The 6,000-nt window shown below is 45.7% G+C and overlaps 1 protein-coding gene across 2 annotated transcripts in view; it reads right to left on the minus strand.

Moving 5' to 3' along the window:
- Positions 1 to 2,518, minus strand: part of LOC144105589 (acetylcholinesterase-like) — a 125,712-nt gene extending 123,194 nt beyond the window's left edge. Inside the window, exon 1 of one of the 2 annotated variants that reach the window (XM_077638708.1) lies at positions 2,410 to 2,518. The gene's annotated coding sequence lies outside the window, so the exon portion shown is untranslated. The remainder of the gene's footprint in view (positions 1 to 2,409) is intronic. The other variant, XM_077638709.1, reaches the window with a different exon arrangement.
- Between the last annotated feature and the right edge of the window lie 3,482 nt (positions 2,519 to 6,000).

Raw genomic sequence — 6,000 nt, forward strand, 5'->3', positions numbered from 1 at the left:
TTCCGCGAGCTGTGCGCGAGTGGCACTCTCTTGATTCAGTGATTTTACAGCCAACTACTGAGGAATTTTTGGCGCTAGCTGGCAAAAGTGTATTGTCAGGAAAAAAAACTGATTTTTATTTACTTTTTGTAACATTTTGGGGGGTTTTATATGTATTTGTATTTGCATGTGTTTGTATATTCCATGTATATCTATAGTATTTCTCGGGATGATTTATGAAGGGAAAAGGTGACGATTACTTATTGGTTATCTTTGTATTGCCTTTTCCAATGCCTATTCTTATTGTCCCCATAATCTTCACTGTACTTTTTGCATACTCGAAATAGTGTTTGTGCCTGGTCGACTGTTTGCCTGCTGCCAGAACCCACTCACGTAAACCTCCCTGAAAGAGGGATTGGCAGTATTGATAAATAAATAAATACATACATAAATAAATATACGCGCAAAAGGCCTTAAAGCTGAGTACTAAATTGCAAACTATGAAATTTAACTTCCCGACGCGAAACACAGACTAAGGGAGGCTGCAGTGGAGAATCCAGGATTAATTTATACCACCTGGTGTTCTTTAACGTGCGCTGGCATCGCACAGAGCACGGGCGTTTTTTTTTTCTTCATTTCGCGTCCACAGAAATGTGGCCGCCGCGGCCGGGACCCAATCCGGCAACCTCGGGACGAGCAGCTGAACGCCAAGATCTACGGAGCCTGTCAAGGCTGGTCATTGCTGAGTACTGGTGAGCCACAAATTCTACTCATTACTTGAGAGCACGTGCCAAATGTTCTCCACTCCCATCTAGTTACTATCTACTTGACTCTCAGAGTAACTTCTACCTGTATTAAAAAAGAGACTCCTGTGTGTAACGCCCAAAAAGGCGTTGAGAGCGTTTAATGAGCAAATGCATTCAGTATTAGCATTTGACACTTCCACCGATAATGGTTTGGCCATCAGTACTCAGCTATGAAAAACCTCTTCACACGACAACAGACCGGATTATACATTTCGTATAGCCGCCGCGGTGGCTCAGTGGTTATGGCGCTCGGCTGTTGACCCGAAAGACGCGGGTTCGATCCAGTCTGCGGTTGTTTAATTTCGATGGAGGCGAAATTCTAGTCAATGCCCTTCGAGGCAGTGCAATTCGATGTCAATGCACGTTAAAGAACCGCAGGCGGTAAAAATTTCCGGAGCCCTTCACTACGGCGTCCCTCATATTCTAAGTAGCTTTGGGACGTTCAGCCCCCCTAAACCATAGATAGATACAGAGAGGGGAGAAAGGAAGGGATGTTAACCATAAAGGTTTGCGGTCGCCTAGCCCATAAATCATAAACCATACATACCACAAACCCTACATTTCGCACGAGATGAGTTTTAAAGCCAGCACGTGAGATCAATTATGGGATTTCTTTACAAAGAAAAACACGCAGCTGTTCTATGAAAATGATTGAAAAATTGTAGTTTGCCAGGTTTTTGTTTTTTATACCTCAATGTTCAGTTAAATGAAGCGCCGATACCGCTGAGCCAACGAAGAGCTCTTCCGACTCGTCTGCGCATTGCGACGATGCCCAGGAGCTTCTCTGGGGTCAGCCCTCATGCGGCACGCGACAGCAGCTCACCCACGCCTGCCCCAGGTCTGCGTGTTCGCAAACCCTCACCACCCTACGCGCCGCGCTGTAGTTCAGCGACTGTGGAGTTCGGCGGCAGAACCCAAGAATTCGGCACCGAATCTTGGCCACGGCGGCCGCATTTCGATGGAGGCAAAACTGAAGACACCCGTGTGCTGTGCGATATCAGTGCACATTAGAAAGCAATAAATAGTAGAAAAATGATATGGATTGAGAGCGGTCCGTAGTTCGGCCCCAGGGCGCTCAGTTGCGGCGTAACCCATGTGCAGTTTTGGAAAGTTCAAGCCCACATAACCGCAGATAACGAACGCAGTGCAGCATAACACTATTGGATGACATAGCCGAGGGTAACAAAGCATTGTAGTTTTATCATACTGTTCATGCACATGTTTCTTCGTACTTTAGATGAAGTCCCAAAAAGGGAGTGTAGTATCCAAAATACACAGAATACAACAACATAGCTCCGCACCTCATAACGTAACTAAACGTAACAAAATTTTAAGCACTGTCCTCGTGCACGGTGCGAGCGCGTGGCAGAAAGTGCAACGCTCGTAAGGGGCAACGAGGGACTGCGCCCGGTAGCAGCCGGCCTCTCGCGAACATTTTCCTCCTGCTATTAGTCGGCGCACGTCTTTTCTGCTGGTCTCTTAGGATTTTTGGACCGCCCACCCGTCAGGCCGAAAGTCCGTAGCCGAAACCGAAGCGGTGCATCATCCGGGCCACGTGCCCCCCCCCCCCGAAAAAAAACACACACACGGTGTGTGTACGTAAACAGCAGCTGCACCGACTCACCTTGAAGGGCGGCTCAGCCGGCGAGACCTTGGCGCAGGTTATCCCGGCGCGCGCAGCCGGTCGTACGGACGAGGAAAAACGAAGTCCCGCTACGCGAGGCGGAATCGAGGGGAAGGGGGAGAGGCAGATTTCCTCGTCGAACGGCGCTCGCCCTAGCGACTTTCGCGACCACACGATGACGTCATACGTATGCGGTTAGAGCGATGCGGCCTCGTCGCAGGCAGCGTCACGGGCAGCAATTTTTGAGCTGCGCGCTCTCGCCTTGCAACAAAAAGAGAACGAAACAGGAAAAAGCAAGTGTGAGTGCAGTTCTGCAAAGCGTTTTTGCTCCCCGCTGCAGGTGTGTGCCGTACAGCAACAGCTATTCAATAGCCTGACTACGCCCACTGCAGGACAAAGGCCTCTCCCATGGGTCTCCAATTGACCCTACAATGTGCCAGCTGCGGCCACCGTAACCCGGCAAACTTCTCAATCTCATCCACCCAACTAACTTTATTTTATTTATTTATCTATTTACCCGAAAGGGCCAGAACTGGGTATTACATAAGGCGGAATGTTTCAAGGACAGCAGCAATACGATAATAAATGACAGAAAATTAGGTACAATAGGTAAAGTTTAGTTGAAATTTGGGCACAAGAGACTAATCAAGAACTGCGCAGTCAGGCTGGTATACGAAGCAAGTTCAGGCATTGTTCAACACAGCACAAGGAATAAAAGAACACCAGCGAAGCAAAACCCGGCCGTGGAGATCGAATTTCGATGGAGGCGAAATTCTAGAGGCCCGTGTACTGTGCGATGTCAGTGCACGTTAAAGAACCCCAAGTGGTCGAAATTTCTGGAGCCCTTCACTACGGCGCCTCTCATAGCCTCAGTTGCTTTAGGACGTTAAGCCCCTATAAACCAAACCAAACCAAACCAATTTAGATTGAGACGAAATGCTGGAGGTCCGTGTACTGTGCGATGTCAGTGCACGTAAAGCACCCCAGGTGGTCGAAATTTCCAAAGCCCTTTACTACGGCGTGCCTCACAGCCTGAATTGCTTTGGGACGTTAAATTACTAAGCCAAGCCATAAGCGAAGCAAAACGGTACCGGCAGAAATGTAATGGCATTCATAACAGGCCCAGGAATCAAGCACTGTATGAAGCATTTTCTGTGTTCAAAAATGTTAGTAAGCCTGTGTGAAAATACGATGATTCTACCCAGTGCCGCCGGGTGATATAATGGGTACAGGTTTTCCCCTGGTCTGGTGTTCGGCTTCTTTTGGGTGAAATCCTTGGAAAATGGGTCTTTGACGCCACCTTGAGTAAAAAGAAAAACCTTGTGTCATGGCGGTTTTCGGCTACAGATGCCCTTGCGCCACAAAAGTTCATGCTCATCGAAAGACGGTGATTCGACATGGCTGACAATGTTGGATGGCAATGCGTTCCATTCATTTATTACCAACACCAGCGGCGTCTTGATGTTTTAGTCTGCGAGGGAAAATCGGGTGCACTTTACGCGCATGATCCAAGCGAGCTGAACAACGATCGTGTTGTTAACAGCGCGAGGACGGGACGACAGAAAAAAAAACATAACACAAGCGCTGACTGCCAAGTAGCATTTTTATTTCGGAAGGACATGTATATATACCGCACCGCCGCCAACAATAACACAAACAGATCCAAGGCGCACAAAACTGAATGGCGAAATGATAGGCCCGTGCCTCGCTACGATGTGATGAAAAAAATTGAGTGTACATTTGTTAAAAACCCTGAAAAACAAAAACAAGCGTGAACGATGACCACAATTCAACAAGTGTACACAGGTGACAACAGGCAAACAAGTGTAAGCGGTGAGAACAACGAAACAAAATTAGGGAACGTTCAACTTGCGGCTTGGCGCACATCATGGTTATAATGATCAAGAAATGCAATTTCTTTAGGAAGTAACGTGATGGATGGCGCACTGACACAGCTCTGTCTTTCTTCTTGATGACAAAGTCTTCCCAGATATCTCTAGCATTCTGGCTAAGATAACTCCTAATAACGCGGGTTTGAACAAGGAGGGGAAGCAATCTTTTGTAGTGAGATGGTTACGCTTAAGAGAGACCTTGCTACTGTAAAAGATTAAAATCGCCAGCTTAAATAGGAAAACAACCGCCTTGTAAAATAAGTGAAAGAAGTGAGCAGCAAGGTGATTGACCTCCAGCGGTACAGTATAGGAAGACAAACTCGGAAATAAAGCACTGGAAGAGAACCTCTTCCACACAGGGGAAACAATTTGCTCTTCTATGAAATTAGATATTCAAGAACCCGACATAGAAATCAAACATCGTCGTGAATTCTTTTTCCCTGAAGGTCCACGACCGTGTCCTGAAAGCAGCTAAGAAATGCCGGCTAAATACATCCGTTCTTAGTTTTGAGGACAACGATTCTATCTTCATTAATGAACACCTGTCTCCACCGAATAAATCTAGGGAAGGCTCTGGCAGCAAAGCGATAAAAACAGTGGAAATATACTTGAATATACGACGGTAAAATCGTAATGAGCAAGGCAGAAAAAACTCCGGAAGGGTACCTCATGTGACTTGCGTAGCCGACCTCAGCCGAGTTGTCTAATCTTATGGCGCACACCATTTCCGGGATAGAGCAAGCCAGTCTTGCGTTCGGTCACTTATCAATTCATCGCAACGTGCCAAGCATACGCAAAAATTCCTATTATCTTCTAGCTTACTTGTCACAGTATGCCTTCCTATATGACGTCATTGCCGTCACAGAAATTTGGTTAAAGGAAGGCGAATCCGTTTTTATCTTGGCCACAATATGGTATCGCTGCCTAGGTGCAGCTCTACACGGGGAGGTGGTGTTGCCTTTTTGGCCAAAGCTGGACTTGGTTATTGCAGTTCCGATCTTAAAAACAACAGTAGTAAGCAATTGAAGGCCTTTTAATTAAGCTTCAGTGTTGCCTCATAATTGGTGCCGTTTATCACCCTCCGAACTCTAAAGTGCAAAAATTCATTTCTGATATGTAAATCAATCTCAGGTCGTACGCGACTACAAACAATCCCATTGTTGTATGCGGCAATTTTAGCATTCACCTATTATCAGACGACTGCAGTGACTATAATCTTCTTCTTAAGTCATTCAATCTAAAAAAAATGTCATTAACTCTCCAACTCGTATAGCCAGCCAATTTGACTCTCTCATCGCCCACGTGTTGTGTAACCGTGTCATGAATTTGTAAGACGGTGTGTGTGATGCTGTTGCCAATCATTGTCCTATATTTATGTTCTTTCCACGAGCCTGGTTGTTATTTGTCTAGTCAAAATCGCCGGAAGTGATCTTCCCGTATTGATTATGTGAAACTTAGAGATCTACTTGAGTGTATGAACTTTGAAACCTTGCGTAGCGACAACGTAAATATTGAACTTGAAAATTTAATTTCGTACTTGTAAATGCAATTCCCAATCAACACGTGAATAAGAAAAACGTAATTATGAAGATGCTATATACCACTGGATAAATCAAGTTGTACTTGGTGTTCTAAAGAAAAATAATTCATAATACGACAAATGGAAGCAAAACAAAACGAATGAGTATTACCACAAGCA

The sequence above is a fragment of the Amblyomma americanum genome, chromosome 9, assembly GCF_052857255.1.
Source record: "Amblyomma americanum isolate KBUSLIRL-KWMA chromosome 9, ASM5285725v1, whole genome shotgun sequence".
NCBI lineage: Eukaryota > Metazoa > Arthropoda > Arachnida > Ixodida > Ixodidae > Amblyomma > Amblyomma americanum.